The sequence below is a fragment of the Vigna angularis genome, chromosome 5 (assembly GCF_016808095.1).
Source record: "Vigna angularis cultivar LongXiaoDou No.4 chromosome 5, ASM1680809v1, whole genome shotgun sequence".
Classification (NCBI taxonomy): Eukaryota; Viridiplantae; Streptophyta; class Magnoliopsida; order Fabales; family Fabaceae; genus Vigna; species Vigna angularis.
Window position 1 is genome coordinate 18,661,339 of NC_068974.1, and position 20,296 is coordinate 18,681,634.

The window sequence follows — 20,296 nt, forward strand, 5'->3', positions numbered from 1 at the left end:
GAACACTTCCTACAACTGAAGTCATTCCACCTTCATTATCTCCAATCACAAACATACCATCAAATCCTTTACCTGATCCTAACCCAAACAATATGGCACAAAGAACCATCAGACAATTAGCCACCTCCCATAATACAGTTATCCGAAGTAACATTGAATATCCTAATGAGGAGTGGGAGCTAAGACCTGACCTCTTAAATGCCTTACCAAAGTTCAATGGGTTATCAAAGGAGAATCCACACAAGCACTTGAGACAATTTCACATGTTGTGTGAAAACTTTAGATCTCCTAGGATCACAATAGAGAGCCTTAAAATGAGAGCTTTTCCTTTTACTCTTCAAGGCGCAACTCAAGATTGGTGGTATTATCTCTCTGCACGGATTACAAATTGGGAAACTATTGAAAGACTCTTTCTTGAGAAGTATTTTCCTGCATCCAGATTGTCAGCTATCCGCAGAGAAATTCAAGATATAAGACAGAGAGATAGAGAGAATCTTAGTGAATATTGGGAAAGATTAAAGAAACTATGTTCTTCATGCCCTCAACTCCAAATGGAAGATTTTATTCTAAGCTTTTATGAAGGCTTAAGTCCTACTGATAGGTCATGGGCAGATGCTGCAAGCGGAGGATCTTTCTTAGACAGGTCACCAGAAGATGGTATAGACCTAATAGAACGGAAGGCAGTAGACAATCAACAGTATGGCACAAGAGAAAATTCAGTAACTTTGTTGAAGGGAGTGCATGAAATTGATAATGGTGCAGTTGATGGAAAGAGGATAGATGAAAGATTGAATAAGCTAGAAAGCAAACTCGACGAGATTGCAAGTTTGTTTAAAACCTCAACTCCACAAATTGTTAAGAAGTGTGGAATTTGCATTTCAACTAACCATTATACTGATGAATGTCCTAGCTTGGTGGAGACCACTGTGGAAAACCCATCTCAAGCTTTTGCTGCAAACATGATTGGAGGAAATAGACCATACCAGAATTATCATAATTCGTCCTCCAATAGATATCAGCAGAACAGACAACCTTATGTTCCACCTCAACAAAGGTAGCAATCTCAGCCTGAAATGTCAATGCAAGATTTCATGAAAACAATAGTTGAGCAAAATTCAGAAATAAAGAAATCAATTGAAGAGTTGACTCAGAGGGTGGATAAGTTAGAGGCTAAGGAATCAAATAAACTGCCTGCACAAACAATGATCAACCCGAGAAATGTAAATGCTATCACTTTAAGAACGGGTAAGAAGGTAGAAGGTCCTGAAGGAGCCCTAGAGGATGAAGATAAAGAGAAAGAAGAAGAACAAATTGATCACAATGGAGGATCAAGTGAGCCATCACCTGAATCTACCACTGAAAAATCCAGGTTAGTATCTTCTAATTCTTCTACAAATTCTTCTTCATCTTATTCTCCACCTCCTCCATATCCAAATCGGTTAAAATCGAGAAATAAAAAAATTGAGGAATTAGACCAAGAGATTTTAAATACTTTCAAGAAGGTAGAGATCAACATTCCTTTGCTTGATGCTGTTAAACAAATTCCCAAGTATGCCAAATTTTTGAAAGAACTTTGCACAAATAAAAGGCGTATTAGGGATAATGAGATTGTGAATTTGGCCAACCGTAGAACAGTTAACCCTGCAGGTGTGCTTGAAGATGTCCTTGTCCGAGTAGACAAGCTAATTTTTCCTGCCGATTTCTACATCTTGGATATGAAGGATGAAGATGGAATCAAGTCATCAACTATTATCTTGGGAAGACCTTTCATGATGACAGCACGAACCAAGATAGATGTGCATGCAGGAACACTAACCATGGAGATAGGTGATGAGGAGGTGCATTTTAATGTATTAGAAGCCATGAAGCACCCAATTGAAGAGCATTCTTTGTTTTGTATTGATTTATTAAGTGAAATTGTAAATAATTTTTCTGTTAGTTTCTTGGACATTTTTTCAACTTTTTCTCCATCTTTGGACTTTTCTTTTTCAAACATGTCGTGCCTGATTTTGGACGACGAAGAAAATTGTAAAACATGTGATATTGAGGACGCAGTGTCAATAGATGATACCTCTGTGGCGTCCGAGTGTGATGTTGAGGTGGCTGAGATTACCTTAGGCAGTAAAATCCTGCCATCTGTGGTACAACCACCCGTTTTGGAGTTGAAACCTTTACCATCCCATTTGAAATATGCTTATCTTGAGAGGGATGGGAAACTCCATGTTATTATATCTGCATTTCTTACTGATGAGCAGGAAAAACAACTATTACAGGTTATCAAAGACCACAAGAAAGCAATAGGCTGGACTTTAGCAGATATTCCTGGTATTAGTCCTTCATTTTGTATGCACAGAATACTTTTGGAGGAGGATGCTAAACCAGTGAGACAACCTCAAAGAAGACTGAATCCTCAACTGATGGAGGTTGTCAAGAAAGAGGTAACCAAGTTGCTACAAGCAGGTATTATATATCCCATTTCTGACAGCACTTGGGTGAGCCCTGTACATGTGGTTCCCAAGAAATCTGGAATCACAGTGGTTAAAAACGAGAAGGAGGAATTGATTCCTACTCGTATTCAGAATAGCTGGAGGGTTTGTATTGACTATAGGAGATTGAACCAAGTCACTAGAAAGGACCATTTTCCTTTGCCATTCATGGATCAGATGCTAGACCGTTTGGCAGGTAAGTCACATTACTGTTTTCTAGTTGGATTCTCCGGGTATTTTCAAATTTGTATAGCCCTGGAGGACCAACATAAGACTACCTTCACTTGTCCTTTTGGTACATATGCTTATCGGAAAATGCCATTTGGTTTATGCAATGCTCCTGGTACATTTCAGCGATGTATGCTGAGTATTTTTACAGACTTATTGGAGCATTGTATTGAGGTTTTCATGGATGATTTTAGTGTGTATGGTTCATCTTTTGATAATTGTTTAGCTAATCTTGCAAGAGTTTTGCAGAGATGTGAAGAAACTAACCTTGTTTTGAATTTTGAAAAATGTCATTTTATGGTGGAACAAGGTATAGTTTTGGGTCATGTTGTCTCCAGGAATGGTATATCTGTAGATCCTGCTAAAATTGATGTTATTTCACAATTACCTTACCCCTCTTCTGTACGAGAGGTTCGATCTTTTCTTGGTCATGCAGGGTTTTACAGGAGGTTTATACAGGACTTTAGCAAGATAGATAATCCTCTCTCCAACTTACTTCAGAAAGATGTACCATTTGACTTTGGAGGGAAGTGCAAAACCGCTTTTGATTCCTTGAAAAAGGCACTCACTACCACTCCCATCATCCAACCACCTGATTGGACATTGCCATTCGAGTTGATGTGTGATGCATCAAACTTTGCAGTAGGAGCGGTACTTGCACAAAGAAATGGGAAGCTACCACATGTGATATATTATGCTTCCAAGACATTGGACACTGCACAGGCAAATTATACCAGAACTGAGAAGGAATTACTAGCTGTTGTATTTGCCTTGGATAAATTCGGATCATACATACTTGGATCCAAGGTAATTGTTTATACAGATCATGCTGCATTGAAATTCCTTCTAAAGAAAGCAAATTCCAAACCAAGGTTAATCAGATGGATGTTACTGCTCCAAGAGTTTGACATTGAAATTCGGGACAGAAGTGGAGCCCATAATCTAGTAGCAGACCATCTTAGTAGGATTGAAAAAGAAGAAGATGAAATTCCTATTCAAGATGACTTTCCTGATGAAATCCTGCTAGCATTGACTTCTGTAAAAGGTATGTATCCTGAACCTTGGTTTGCTGACATTGTTAACTATTTGGCTGTTTCAGCTATTCCTCCATCTTTCTCCAAATCTGAGAAAGCCAAACTGAAAAGTGAGGCGAAGTACTATGTTTGGGATGAACCATTCTTATGGCGCATTGGTAGTGACCAAGTTGTAAGGAGGTGTGTTCCTAATATAGAGATACCTTATGTGCTGGAATTTTGTCATTCATCACCTTTTGGAGGACACTATGGCACGCAAAGGACAGGTAGGAAGGTGTTGGATTGTGGATTATATTGGCCTACCATCTTTAAAGATGCACGGAGGATATATGAAAATTGTGAGCAATGTCAGAGGGCAGCTAGATCCATCACTAGGAGGGAAGAGATGCCTCAACAACCCATGCTATATTGTGAGGTATTTGATATTTCGGGTATTGACTTCATGGGTCCTTTTCCTTCTTCTTCTGGGTTTTCTTATATTTTGCTTGTTGTAGACTATGTTTCCAAATGGGTGGAAGCCATAGCTACAAGGACTAATGATGCTCGAGTTGTTATGAGTTTTGTCAGATCTAACATTTTCTGTAGGTTTGGAATACCACGAGCCATCGTTAGTGATCAGGGGACCCACTTTTGCAATAAGCTGTTAGAGAATATGTTGAAAAAGTATGGGGTGACGCATCGCATTGCTACACCATATCACCCCCAAACTAATGGACAAGCTGAGGTCTCTAACAGGGAGATCAAAAAGATATTGCAAAAGCTAGTGAAGCCAAATAGGAAGGATTGGGCCGCAAGATTGGATGATGCACTTTGGGCACATCGGACGGCCTACAAAGCACCAATAGGTATGTCACCTTTCAGGGTTGTATTTGGAAAAGCTTGCCATCTACCTGTGGAGATTCAACACCGAGCCTATTGGGCTGTGAAGGCTTGTAATTTGGACATGGAAGGAGCAGGGAAAGAGAGAAAGCTCCAACTGCAAGAACTAGAGGAGATTAGGCTCACAGCCTATGAAAACTCCAAGTTTTACAAAGAGAAAACCAAGAAATTCCATGATCAAAAGCTTGTGACCAAAAAGGATTTCAACATAGGTCAAAAGGTGTTATTGTACAAGTCCAGGGTAGGGCCTATGAGTGGTAAATTACGCTCCAAATGGGAAGGTCCATTCATTGTAACACAAGTGTTTCCCTATGGAGCAGTGGAGATCAAGGAAGAATCTTTCGATAGAATCTTCAAGGTAAATGGCCATCGTCTGCGGATATTTAATGAAAATCAAGACATGTTGAACAAGACGATGGATGGAGTGAATTTGACCACTCCAACATTCCTTCCACCTTGAAGGAGGTAAGTTCCCTCATACTTTTTCTTTGCATTTTATATATAAGGCATACATTGAGGACAATGCATAGTTTAAGTGTGGGGGTGTGGGGAAACAATTAATTTTGTTTCCTATTTTGTTTGTCTATTTTGTTTGTTTTTAATAAATATTTGCATTGGATTTGAGAGTTTGAATCAGTAACTGGAATGATCATGAATTTAAGAAAACAAAATGTGTCATGAGTGGATTGCTTTTATGATTTGTTGATTGAGTTGACTTGAGAATTTCCTGATTAAATCTTTTGTGAAAGAAATTTGAACCATGTGAGTTTTGGACTTAATGTTAAGGATGGACCACCATGTGTGATGGACAAATTTGTAAGCACCAAAATATGATGTCACAAACTGGTTTCACAATCGGCAAGTATGACCGAATCGTTCAAGTAATAAACTTGGTAAGACCAAGTATCGTTCTTCCCAAAGGACTCACGGCCTAGTTTAGTTGTGTGGTTTCTTGATTAACTAAGACTTACAAACGAAATATTTGGATTAGATTATGCAAAAGACGAAAATTAAATATGTATGCATGAAGTTTGATCAATGGCAAAGACAAAAGATAAACACTTTCAATGGAATATATGAATGAATATGTTGTTGGGGGTCAATTTCATCTCATCCACTCTCATACATTTTAGGAATTCAACATTCAAATCATCATTGTTAATGCCACTCTCTAAAGTACCATTCTAGATGGCTTCTCCCTAATCACGAGTTCATACAATTCCTAGCATTCTTAATGATTAGTTCATAAGTGCAGGAGCTTAACGACAACCAATATAATATTGGGAGAAATTCCCCGGATCTAGACTTCCCCGTACGTGTCCGTATCGACAAAACCAATAATCATGCATTAGAATGAGTTAAACAATGCAAGCATTAAGCAAAGAGGAAAAACCCTAACTAATGATGAAAGAAAGCATAAGTCTTAGATTAAGATGCAAGCATAAATTCCATATATGAGAGCTTCAAGAGATTACATTGATTCCCCAACAAACATACAGAGTTTAGTTCACCATATTCATGGTGAACCTAGATGAATTACAATGAAAGTATGAAAGAATAAACCCAATAAAGGTGAAGAGGTACCTGAGCATCCAAGATCCTCCTTCAAAGGGGTGGAAGAGAGAGTGTTTGCCTCGTTTCTGCCAAAGATACCTAACCCTAGGAAACCCTAAAGCTTAAATATCATTCGTAAATTACAAAAAGTCAAGCCCAAGCCCATTAAAATGCCGCTCAGCGGTAAAAGACCGCTCAGCGGTGATTGCGCGTCTCGTTTTCTCCCCTCAACGGCCATTTTGCCCCTCAGCGGACCTCCCGCAACCTCTTGAGTGCCGCTCAGCGGTAAAATGCCGCTGAGCGGTGACTTCGACTTCTTCTTTTTCACTCTTTGATTCCTTTTCTGATTCCCTCTCTCTCATTCTTCACTTCTTTCACTAAATTCACCTTAAAACCTGCACAAAAACACTGAAATCAAGCATAAACCTGTCCAGCTCTCTTATTTCTGAAAATATGAATAAAAGTATGATTTCAAGCTAGTTTCTAAGTCTAAAGGTTGCTTTTAGTATCATCTTTAAGCATGAAAATAACAGTTTTTCAACTGTTATCACAACCCCAAACTTAGAACTTTGCTTGTCCTCAAGCAAATAAAATGTAACTCCATCTCCAACCAATTCATATGATGGTTCACTCATTCAAAAATCCTCTTTTTCAAGATAAGTAACAACTTCACTCAAACTTATGACCAAGAGTTCATTCAAGATGTGCACATGCTTTAGTGTTCACAAAGTCATTTAAATTCCAACAAATGCTATTTTTCATGAATGATCAATCAATTAAGCATGGATGTTCATGTGCCTATGGAATATTTCCTCACTAAGTAAAGTGTTTCACTCAACACACAAGTGTATAAGAGGTAAAGTGTTTCACTCCTTCACTCTACTATCACAATGTCACATGAATCAATTTTGCCTTTCATTTTACCACAATCAAAAACATTCACAAGCATGCATCATCACAAGGACTTTTCAATGGCTTATAATGTGGCTGGGCTAACAAGAAAATTGGTTTTTCTGGATCACAAAATCCTTGAGTTAAGAGAATCATAACAACACAATCATCTTATTCATTCCCAACTTTCTTTTACCTTTGCATTTGCATTGAGCTTTACTTCTTTTTCTTTTCTCTTTGCATATTCTTACTTTTTAGCTCTTAGCTCAATGCTTTTCTTTTTATGTTTTCCCAACAACCCCAAACTTGAACATTTAACAATACCACACAAGATCTTCTACTTAACTCAAGGTAAAGATTTTCAATCAAAGGTTTTCAGTGTATGTTCAAGGCTAAGGGTTCAAAGGATAGAACACAACGTGTTCTCTTTTAGTAGACTAACTTTATGAATTTGGCCAATAAAAAGGGTTCCAACAAATGGCCTTGATCACATGATGCAAAACAAGCAATTGATTCAATCATAGAAAACCTGGGCAAAATCATTCATGCTTTCAAAGTAATAGCATTCAATCATACCAAAAACTCTGGAGCTCAAAACCTCACCAATAAGCTCATTCACATTTGACATACACATCCTGCTTAATCTCACAATCACAATCATAATATCATGCATTTGTTCACAAAGCTTGTGAATCACCTGTATAAGCATTTTAATGTGCACATCTATCTCAACATCAATCAATCAATAAGCATCATCAAGCAGTACTTATCACACAATCACAGTTAATCGCAAACCATCATAACAAACCAGGTGTTCAATAGAGTACATCAAACCCTAATCTAAAAACAAAAACAAATAAGTTCAGAAAACTTAAACCACAAAAGCATAATCATATGATAGCATTCATCAGTAAATGCTATCTCAGCTCCTCATCAGTCTGAGCTGTCCTCTGTATCTTCCTCTTCCTCCTCATCTTCATCATCATCAAATGCATCCTCCTCCTCAGCTTCATCTTCTTCCATATCTTTAGCTGAAGCTTCAGCTGCTCCAGCTCCTCCTCCATGTACTGGTTCTTCTGGCCAAGCTACTTCATTGTGGAATTCATCCATAGTCCACCTGTGGGCTGGGGGTGTATCATACATCCCCACTATCATCTCAGCAGTGGCCACCTGCCCTCTGTGAATGGACTGCAACTGAGCACCTATAAGAGACATATACATGTCCCTCATCTGGAATGGTTCTGCTTCATGTGTATCAGCAGATGTCTGGCTCTGTGCTGGCCCTCTCTCTCTACGAGCACAGCGTGGTGGAACTGGCTGAGCTACATCCTCACCTCCACAGTACTGTCTATAATAGGCCTCATCAATAGCTTTTCTTGGCCTCTCAAATGGTGGAACAGAAGTGTCCACCCCAGCTAGCTTGCAAAGGTGAGTGATCAAAGAAGGATGTCCTAGTGGTGCTTTGTTGTTTGAGGTGTTAGCACATACACTAATTTCATCAGCTATCACCTGCCCAATATTAACATTTAAATTTCTGATAGCACAGTAGATGAATAGTGCCCTGCTAAGAGTAATATCTGACACATGTGAACATGGCTGAATGTTGGCATGAGAAAATGCCATCCAATACTTTGCAAGAGGAGTCAAATCCGTCCTCCTAATGTTAACCACTGAGCCAGATCTATTCCTTTGGAAGTGTCCTCCAGGTATACACAACACTCTCTCCACATCCTCAAAATCAGCACCTTCCTCCATGCAAAGAGCAAACTGACATTGCTCACCAGCCCACACAGTATCCAGGAAGTTGTTGATAGAATCAGGATCATACCTGATAGCATGGCCTCTAACATAGCCCAAATAATTCTCAGCTGGATAATCACCAATCTTCTTTGCATTGGTGTAAAATTCCTTCACCACAGCTATGTTGGCAGGTGCAGGATAAGTGGCTAGCTTTCTCCAATCATTCCCTAACACTTGCTCTCCAAATTGAGGAGCAAAGTTAGGTATCAGTCCAACCTTTCTCTCCATCAGAAGTCTCCTGTCCTGAACCACCCTAAAGTGCTTCTCATGTTTCCTAGAGAGGAACCTGCTAGATTGGGGTTGCTCTGGTTCCTTTTCCTTTCTCTTGGTTGCCATGGTTTTCAATCTTTTTCCTGATGAAGATGCCATTCCTACATTCAAAACACAAACAAAACCGCAGAACATGATGTTAATCATTAGTAAAACACAAAACACAACTCCTTTCGAAGCTAAACCACCGCTGAGGGCCAGAATTTCCCCTCAGCGCCACCAGTACCACATTCCAACACGCAAAATTTCAGAAAAATCAAATCTGGCAGAGTGCCGCTCAGCAGCAGTTTACCCCTCAGCGGTAACTCTGCAGATTTTTTGAAAAACCTGTTTTAAAGCTTTCCTAACTCCACCCAAATGCAATTTCCAGTTTTCCAGTTCATAATCATGCAGTTTAATCGGTTCAAACATCAAATATATCATCAAATCATGCATAGAAATCAAAACCCCTAAATATTCATGCTTTGACAATCACATTCAAATTCAAGAACCCTAGAATGAACAAAATGCTTTTTACTTACTTGGGTGGAGATGCTAGATGAGAATGCTTCCAAGCTAGAGTGCTCTCTTCCAACCCCAAACTTTGATGGCACACTAGTGAAAAAGTGAATGGAAGAGAATTTTTTTTCTTAAGAGGTAAGAGTGAAAAGATGTGGAAAACCTAAGAGAAGATGTATGGAAGTGTTTGTGCAGAGAAAAGCCAGAAAGTATAAGACTTTGCGCAGCTTAGGGTTTAAAAATACCCTAATGGGCTCGGGTCCCGCTAAGGGGAACTAAAGCCCAATCTGCGAGAGTACCGCTCAGCGGTAACATACCGCTCAGCGGCACTTTCGTGATGTGTTCCTCTCCTTCTTTTCTTAACCTACGTGTCTTCCCTACATGCCCCTCATGGGTTCCTGCAATTCAATGTTAAAAATGCTTATGCAAATCAACAATCAATCAACTGGGTTGCCTCCCAGGTAGCGCTTGTTTAACGTCACGAGCCTGACCCAAAATCCACCAATACCCATCAGTAGGTGTTACAAACTTACCAACACCCATCAGTAGGTGTTACAAACTGAGTATCCTTTAGTAGATACTTAACCACCTAGCATCCTTCAGTAGATGCTATATCCAACAAAATATTTACAAAAATAATGTCCACAAACTAAAAGTTACAAAACCAAAAATCAAAATCAAAAGTTTTTAAATCACTGGGTTGCCTCCCAGCAAGCGCTCTTTTAACGTCATTAGCTTGACCCAATAAAGCTCATGTTCCTTCTTCTTTTTCTTCTTCTTTCTACTGAACTTCTTTAGAAATTTGATAAAACCAGGAACCTGTTGCAGTGTCTCAATCATAGGAACTTTAATCTCCAATTTCTTGAAGATTTCCATTAAGCACTTAAATTTCTTTTCCTTCCTATGATTCTTCTTTAGATGAGGATGGGATTTTTCATATGATTCCTTCTTCTTTCCTCTCATCTTCTTTTTCTTACGCTTCCTCTTCCCAAATTTTCTCTTTTTCTTTTCTTTTATTTTTTTCTTCCCTCTTCTTTTTCTCCTCAACTTCTTTATTTTCACACAAATTTTCTTTCTCTCTTCTCTCTCAACCACTTCTTTCTCTTTTTCTTCATCTTTATTTTTCTCACTCAACTCTTCTTTTTCTTTTCTCTCTATCTTTTCCTCATCTCCCTCTATTTTTTTCTCATCAAGAATCTTGTCACTTTCAGTGACATTGGTTTGCCCTTCCTCCTTAAGGTTAACTTCAGTATTAACCTCATCATTCAATCTCTGACTAATGTAACGAAAGTGCATCTCCATCCTTTTACATGATTCTTCAATGCTTTTCTGAGTAGAGTCGGAATTTTTCAAAAATCGTTGAAGGGTGTCCTCCAAACTTTCTGATAGAGAGGGTTGTCGATGCCATTGTTGTTGTGGTTGGTTCTCAAATTGTCCAGCAGCTTGCCAAAATTGGCTTTGATCCATGCTTGAGTGAGGTTCCCACCAGTGATTGAGATTACTTTGGTAGAATTGAGTGCCCATATAGTTAAATTCTTGACCAAATTGCATTCTGCAGACATTAGGCACAAAACCCTAAAAACAATTGTTAGCACAAAAAGATATAGGAGAAGATATAAGATTCAGAGAATAAAATAAAAACGGAAAATAAAATAAAATAAAATAAAATAAAATGAAATAAAAACAGAAAAAAAATAAAACAGAAAAATAAAAACAGAAATTCAAAATTAAAGTCAAAGATAGTCAATTATCACACAAATTAACCAGTTAAACCACGAGTCCCCGGCAACGGCGCCAAAAACTTGATGGACAAATTTGTAAGCACCAAAATATGATGTCACAAACTTGTTTCACAATCGGCAAGTATGACCGAATCGTTCAAGTAATAAACTTGGTAAGACCAAGTATCGTTCTGCCCAAAGGACTCACGACCTAGTTTAGTTGTGTGGTTTCTTGATTAACTAAGACTTACAAACGAAATATTTGGATTAGATTATGCAAAAGACGAAAATTAAATATGTATGCATGAAGTTTGATCAATGGCAAAGACAAAAGATAAACACTTTCAATGGAATATATGAATGAATATGTTGTTGGGGGTCAATTTCATCTCATCCACTCTCATACATTTTAGGAATTCAACATTCAAATCATCATTGTTAATGCCACTCTCTAAAGTACCATTCTAGATGGCTTCTCCCTAATCACGAGTTCATACAATTCCTAGCATTCCTAATGATTAGTTCATAAGTGCAGGAGCTTAACGACAACCAATATAATATTGGGAGAAATTCCCCGGATCTAGACTTCCCCGTACGTGTCCGTATCGACAAAACCAATAATCATGCATTAGAATGAGTTAAACAATGCAAGCATTAAGCAAAGAGGAAAAACCCTAACTAATGATGAAAGAAAGCATAAGTCTTAGATTAAGATGCAAGCATAAATTCCATATATGAGAGCTTCAAGAGATTACATTGATTCCCCAACAAACATACAGAGTTTAGTTCACCATATTCATGGTGAACCTAGATGAATTACAATGAAAGTATGAAAGAATAAACCCAATAAAGGTGAAGAGGTAGCCTGAGCATCCAAGATCCTCCTTCAAAGGGGTGGAAGAGAGAGTGTTTGCCTCGTTTCTGCCAAAGATACCTAACCCTAGGAAACCCTAAAGCTTAAATATCATTCGTAAATTACAAAAAGTCAAGCCCAAGCCCATTAAAATGCCGCTCAGCGGTAAAAGACCGCTCAGCGGTGATTGCTCGTCTCGTTTTCTCCCCTCAACGGCCATTTTGCCCCTCAGCGGACCTCCCGCAACCTCTTGAGTGCCGCTCAGCGGTAAAATGCCGCTGAGCGGTGACTTCGACTTCTTCTTTTTCACTCTTTGATTCCTTTTCTGATTCCCTCTCTCTCATTCTTCACTTCTTTCACTAAATTCACCTTAAAACCTGCACAAAAACACTGAAATCAAGCATAAACCTGTCCAGCTCTCTTATTTCTGAAAATATGAATAAAAGTATGATTTCAAGCTAGTTTCTAAGTCTAAAGGTTGCTTTTAGTATCAATTTTAAGCATGAAAATAACAGTTTTTCAACTGTTATCAATGTGCCATACCTATTTTTCTTGTATGAATTGCCCATGTTTTGTTGATACTCTAATAGTTAGCTTGATTCTATGTTGTGCAACTGAGGTAAATATGCATGATTTGATATGATTGAGGCATTTCTTGTTTTAGCTACTTGGCCAAATAAACTTGTCCTAACATTAATCCATTGAAACCCTCTTTGAGCCTTAAGCCTATTTTTCTTGTTCCTAGTCATTGTCAAATGAGAAAAGAAGAAAAATCATATGTTTCTTACCTTAGGAAAGAAGGAGTAATGGATTCTGTTAGAAGTAAAGTGATGAATAAGTGTGTGGGTGAGTACCTCACCCACAAAACAATAACAAGGGTAAAAAGGAAGATGAAAAATTGAAGTTTAAAAAAAAATAAAGGAAAAAAAGAAGAAAGAAAAGAAAATCTTCCTTAAAAGAGCAAGAAATAGATTTGTTTTTGAAATCAAATATCATTACTCTTTCTATGTCAATTTCAAAAGCTCAGAAATCCCAAGAAAATTTCCTACCTTTGCCTTGGCCTCAATACAACCTGTAAAAAGTCCGCATGATCAGTAATTGCATGTTTTCTAAAGTGTGTGAATGTTAGAATCTTGCTAAATATCAGTGGTGTCTACTTACATTGGTATTTTTGAGTGTAAACACAAGCCAAAAACACTTGAGAGAGTTGAGGAGAAATAGATACATGTTGACTTGAGTGTTGTCTTTCATATTTGATTTTCTTGGGAATTCAAAATGGTTAACTCATGTGTGAAGAATAAAGTGATTCCATTTGCATGTCAATGACAAAGTAATGCCTAAATGATTGATCTATGCCTGGTGCTGCTCACTCTTTTGATCCAAGTGCAAATATGAAATAAAATGACTCAGAACAAAGTCTTGGTATTAATCGATTTTGCCCAAGAGTGCAAAGGGATAAGTGTGGGGGTGTGATGAGTGCATATTTATGCCCACATTTATGTTTGAAATTTAAAATTTTGATGGGATAATTGTGTTTAAATGGTTGATTTTAAGTGAATTTGTGATGATTGGAATTATTGGGTTTGGGAAATAAAGAGACGTAAAAAGTAAGTTTTAGCGCATAAATTATTCTTAGATATTCTAATGTTTATTTGTGCAGCTGAGAATATAAGTTTTATTGGTCCAAATGGCAATTCAAGGCCCAAAATCAGGTTTTATTTGGAAAATAATGTACAGATGGGCCATACAGACAACTTTTACCCTTGCACCTCCCAATTTCCCTATATACACCCCTCTTCTCTTAAACAGGCCCAATACTAAGCCAAACAGTGACCCTATTCTAAATACACCCCCTAAATTTCCTTACCCATACCCCTCCTAAGCCAAACTTCACCAGATCATGCCACGTGGCAATCCACCATTAACAAATTGAACCATCCAGATGATGCCACATCATTAATCCTTTCACTTACTAGTGAACCAATCAGTACACGCCACCTCAGCCCTAAGACATGTGCATCATCTTCTCCAAAGAGAAACCCTAATCCAAACCCTAGCCGCCACTGCCGTGCCGTCGTCGCAAGCCCCAACGCCGCTCCGTCACCGGACAGCCACCATCATTCTCGCGCATCCGCCATCATGCTGCACCGCCTTCGCCGGACCATGCCGCCGTGAAGTTGCCGCCATCGCGAGACCAGACGCGAGTTCTCCGCCTTCGACAATCGCGGTTCTGCCATGGATGTCGCTTTGCCGGTCACCACTCCGCCACCATCTTCATCATGCAAAGCTCCTCTGAAATCACCACCATCAACCACCTTCTTCCAAGGCCAATAACCACAGCAACCGCGCAACCACCAAGGCCGTCGCCATCAAACCAGCGAGCTCCTCCTCCATTTGCGAAAGGGCCGCCGCTTTTGAAACCTCCATTTCCAAGCCGCGCCGCAGATCGCAACCTTCAACGCACATCACCATCATCAGACCACGCTTCTCGCCGTCACCACCATCGCGCCTCTGCAAAGTCGTGTCTCAACCACCTGCACTCAGAATATTCACACAGCAAAAAACCCAGAAAACCCAATCGCGCCATCAACAAACGGTGAGATCAAGCTTCTCCATCTTCGTTTCCTTCATTGCGACAGAGAGCGTCTCTTCTTCCTTGTCGTTGCCCAACCTCCATGGCAGCCATCACACGCCACCGCACCTTCCCACTCTGCAATCAGACCTCCACCTACAAATCCAAAAACACAACAAAATCAAAGACGCAAGAGCAGGGAGGCGGCGCAGGCAGACGGCGAAGAGGGGGAAGCCCTTTCCCCAATTCTGAACCCTAATTTTGGGTAGGGAGGAGCCTGACACGTGTCGAGCTCCCATTGGGCACGTCCTTCTCTGGTCCAAGCTGGTCAACACTGCTTAAGTCTGGTCAAATCTGGTCAACTGAGGGGTTTTCTTGCAATTTCAGAAACTCAGAAGGGGCTAAAGTGCAAATAAGGAAAGTTTCAGGGAATTTGTGCAATTTTGGGAAGTCAAAAAAGATAAAAAAAAAAAATTCAGTTGTTGAATTAATTTAATTTGGGAATATCAATAGAAAATATCTTCCAAATAATGTTATAATTATCTAAATCTTTTAGTTATTTGGAAGATATAAGATAAAAGATTCTATCAACTGAATACTCAGAGTCCAAGCCCAATCAAGCCTATATAAAGAGACCCAAGGGAAGCAGAAAGGGGGACTTCACTTAATTCATTCTCTCATACTCCTCTAACTTTTCTTTCATCTTGTATTCAACTCCATTCATGGAGAGCTAAGCATCTAGGGCTATTCTGCTGTAATTCCCTGATGGATTCTAAGGTTACGTTAAGTTAATGCAATTGTTTATTTTGATTATTTATTTAAGTTGTTCTCTCTCTATGTCTTTCATCTCTCTATCTTGTTAAAATCAAAGATTTTTGCATCATAATATGTTTCAATCTACATACATATTGATTATATGAGTTTTAGGGTTTCTAGGTTTAAATTGAGAATCTACTTTGATTTAATTTAGGAACTTTCATATGATTAAATGGTTTTTACCATCAATTGAGAATGTACTTTGATTGATTAGTAATAATTTCAACTATAATCAATTGAGAATTTACTTTGATTGATTAGCTTTTAATTTGGTTAGGAGATTTAAGAATAGACATGATTAAACACAATAAAATTTGATTGAGAATGTACTTTGGTTGAATTTATTGTGAATAATCTAGAAAGGTTTTGCATTTGATTGAGAATTTACTTTGGTTAAATGCATGATCGCCCTCAAATTAATTAAGAATGTACTTTAATTAATTTGAAACTTAAACAATAATCAATTGAACAATTATTCGTGAATAACCGATGATGAATCTATCTTGGAAAAGCAGTGGATTAAGCCTAATTCATCGTAACTATTTTTAAGTTTCTTATTTATTCTTTAAACACTCTTCAACCATTACTTTTATTCATAAGCATTGCATAACATTCGTAAGAATCACAGATATTCAAAAGCAATTCCGTGTTCGTTGGGAGACGACTCAGGGTTACTTCAACCTTGTCTACTTTCTTGAATACTACTTGGCAATACTGAAGTTGCCTTGAAAAGTAGTATTAATTTGATAGCTTCAACGACAGCTTATCAGCCACTCTCTAAATTACCTTTCAAGAAGGCTTCTCCCTAATTACGAGTTCATACGATTCCTAGCATTCCTAATAATTAGTTTATTTAGCAGAGGAGCTTAACGGCAACCAATATACTATTGGGAGAAATTCCCAAATCTAGACTTCCCCGTACGTTTCTGTATCGACAAAATCAATGATCATGCAGTGAATGAGTTAAACAAAGCAAGCATTGAGCAAAGAAGAAAAACCCTAACTAATGATGAAAGAAAGCATAGGTCTTAAATATAAGATGTAAAAACAAATTCCATATATGATAGTTTCACAAGACTACATTGATTCCCCAACAACAATACAAGGTTTAGTTCACCATATTCATGGTGAAACTAGATGAACAATAATGAAATAAGGAAAGATAAAACCCTAAAAAGGTGAAGAGGTAGCCTGAGCATCCAAGATCCTCCTTCAAAGGGGTGGAAGAGAGAGTATTTGTTTCGTCACAGCCAAAGATACAAACCCTAGGACGTTCTAAAGCTTATATACTATTCTAAAAATACAGAAAATTAGGCCCAAGCCCATATAAGTAACAAGAAAACCGGTCCAAGCCCACTTAGAATGGCGCTCAGCGGTATTTTATTGCTGAGCGGTAATACCGCATGATCCATTTTGCCCCTAGCTGTTGTTTTTGCCCCTCAGCGGTGATTTTGGCACCTGAAAAGTGCCGCTCAGCGGTATTTTACCGCTCAGCGCCACTCGGTCACACTTTTTCTGCGTTTTGGTTCACTGGTTGACTTTTCTGGTTGACTGGTTGACTTTTCTGGTTAACTGGTTGACTTTTCAGCACTTTAATCATTCGGTACTTCAATTCTTCTTTCAAATCATTCAATTAGCCTACAAAATCAAGGGAATCTTGCACAAAACCATTAAATTCACTTTCAACTCTCTTATTCACAAAACTAAAGCAAAAATATGAGTTCAAGCTAGTTTCTAAGTCTTAAAGGTTACTTTTAGTATCAATTTTAAGCATAAAAATAACGGTTTTTCAACCGTTATCATCCCCCAACAGCAATACAAGGTTTAGTTCACCATATTCATGGTGAAACTAGATGAATAACAATGAAAGAATGAAAGATAAAACCCTAGAAAGGTAGAGAGGTAGCCGGAGCATCCAAGATCTTCCTTCAAAGGGGTGGAAAAGAGAGTGTTTGCTTCGTCCCAGCCAAAGATACAAACCCTAGGAAACCCTAAAGCTTATATACTATTCGTAAATTACAGAAAATTAGGCCCAAGCCCATAAAAGTGCCGCTCAGCGGTAAACTACCGCTTAGCGATAAGTGTGCGAGCGCGATTCTTTCCCTCAGCGGCCATTTCACCCCTCAGCGGAGCTAACGTGGGTCTCTGAGTGCCGCTCAACGGTAAACTGCCGCTGAGCGGTGGTTGCGGCTTCTCTTTTTGCACTTTTTAATGTCTTTTCTGATTCCTTTTCTGTTCTTCTTCACTTCTTTCACCAAATTCACCTTAAAACCTGCATAAAACACTAAAATCAAGCATAAACCTATCCAGCTCTCTTATTTCTGAAAATATAACCAAAAACATGATTTCAAGCTAGTTTCTAAGTGTTAAAGGTTGCTTTTAGTATCAAATTTAAGCATGAAAATAACAGTTTTTCAACTGTTATCACAACCCCAAACTTAGAACTTTGCTTGTCCTCAAGCAAAATAAAATGTAACTCAATCTTCTACCAATCTGACAATGGTTCACTCATTCAAAAATCCTCTTTTCAAGATAAGTAACAACTTCAATCAAACTCATGACAAAGATTTCAATCAAGATATGCACATGCTTTGGGTGTTTCACAAAATCACTTAATATCCAACAAATGCTATTTTTCATGAATGATCAATCAACTAAGCATGGATGTTCATGTGCTCATGGAATATTTCCTCACTAGGTAAAGTATTTCACTCAAACACAAGTGTATAAGAGGTAATCACTCATTCGCTCTACAACCACAATGTCACAAGAATTGACTTTGCCTTTCATTTAACCACAATCAAATACATTCACAAGCATGCATCATCACAAGGACTTTTCAATGGCTTATAATGTGGCTGGGCTAACAAGAAAATTGGTTTTTCTAGATCACAAAACCCTTGAGTTAAGAGAATCATATAAACACAATCATTCTTACTTTCCCAACTTTCCTTTGCATTGAGCGTTGCTTTTTCTTTTCCTTTTTCTTTTTCTTTTGCTTTTCACATACTTAATTCTTAACTCTTAGCTCAATGCTTTCACATTCCCTTTCTATTTTCCAACAACCCCAAACTTGAACATTTGTCAATACCACAAAGTATTTTCTACTTAACTCAAGGCAAAGCTTTCAACAAGGGTTTTAAATCTATGTTCAAGGCTAAGGGTTCAAAGGATAGAACACATAGTGTTCTCTTTTAGTGGCTTATTTCATGCAATTTGGCTAATATAAGGGTTTCCAACAAACGACCTTGATCATATAATGCAAACAAGCAATTGATTCAATCATAGAAAACCTGGGCAAAGTTATTCATGCTTCCAAAGTAATAGCACTCAATCACAAAAACTCTGGAGCTCAAAACCTCACATATAAGCTCATTCACATTTGACATACACATCCTGCTTAATCTCACAATCACAATCACAATAACTTGCATTTGTTCACAAAGCTTGTGAACCACCTGTATAAGCATGTAAATGCACATCTCAAAATCAATCCATATCAAAGAATCATTCAAGCATTACTTATCAAACAATCACAATTATCAGAAAATCATCATAACAGATAAAGTTTCCAATTGAGTACATCAAACCCTAAACAAAAAAAACAAATAAATAAGGCAAATCCTGCTTTAGTTCTTTGAAAAACTCAGCCCCGTCAATGATGCTCTCTCTCAACCCCAAACTTAGATGATCAACAAGTAAGAAAGTGAGTGGAAAAGAAATTTTCTCAAAATGGGTGAGGGAAAATTTGTAGAAAACTTTGGAAAAGTATGTAGGATTGTGTGTGCAGAGAAAAATCTAAAAGGAGAGGCCAAGGCGTAGCTTAGGGTATAAAAATACCCCTAATGGGCTCGGGTCCCGCTGAGGGGCAACCCAAGCCCCTTCTGCGACACTACCGCTCAGCGGTAGTTTGCCGCTCAGCGGCACTTACGGGAAGTGCCCTCCTTCTCCTTAGCTTAACCTAAATGCGTCCTAAACATACCCCTCACTGGCTTCATGCAATAAAATTTTCAAATCACTCATGCACATCCCAATTATGCAACTAAAGCAGGATCACAACAAAAATTATACAGAAATATCAATCAACTGGGTTGCCTCCCAGGTAGCGCTTGTTTAACGTCACGAGCCTGACCCAAAATCTCAAGGATCAACTAACTGCATCATTGTGGACAACTGTTGCACTTCTCCCCCTAAATAAGGTTTGAGACGTTGACCATTCACCACCCAGCTTCTCTGTGGATCATCAGCAGATGGATTAAATATTTCAATTGCTCCATGTGGATGTACTCCTTTGACTACAAATGGTCCTAACCATTTTGTCTTCAATTTCCCAGGGAATATCTTCAATCTTGAATTGAATAATAGCACCTGTTGTCCTGGATTAAAAACTTTATTTACCAACTTTCTGTCATGATAGAATTTGACTTTATCTTTATAAGCCTTGGATGAATCATATGCATGTAATCGCATTTCGTCAAGCTCCAAAATATGCCTTCTGCGTGTGCTTTGAGTTTCATGAGGATCAAAATGTAAAAATTTCAAAGCCCACAGCGCTTTATGCTCCAACTCTACTGGCAAATGACATGCTTTCCCATAGACTAATTGAAACGGTGATAATCCCATAGACGTCTTCATTGTCGTTCTATAAGCCCAAAGAGCATCATCCAGCTTTACTGACCAATCCTTTCTTGATG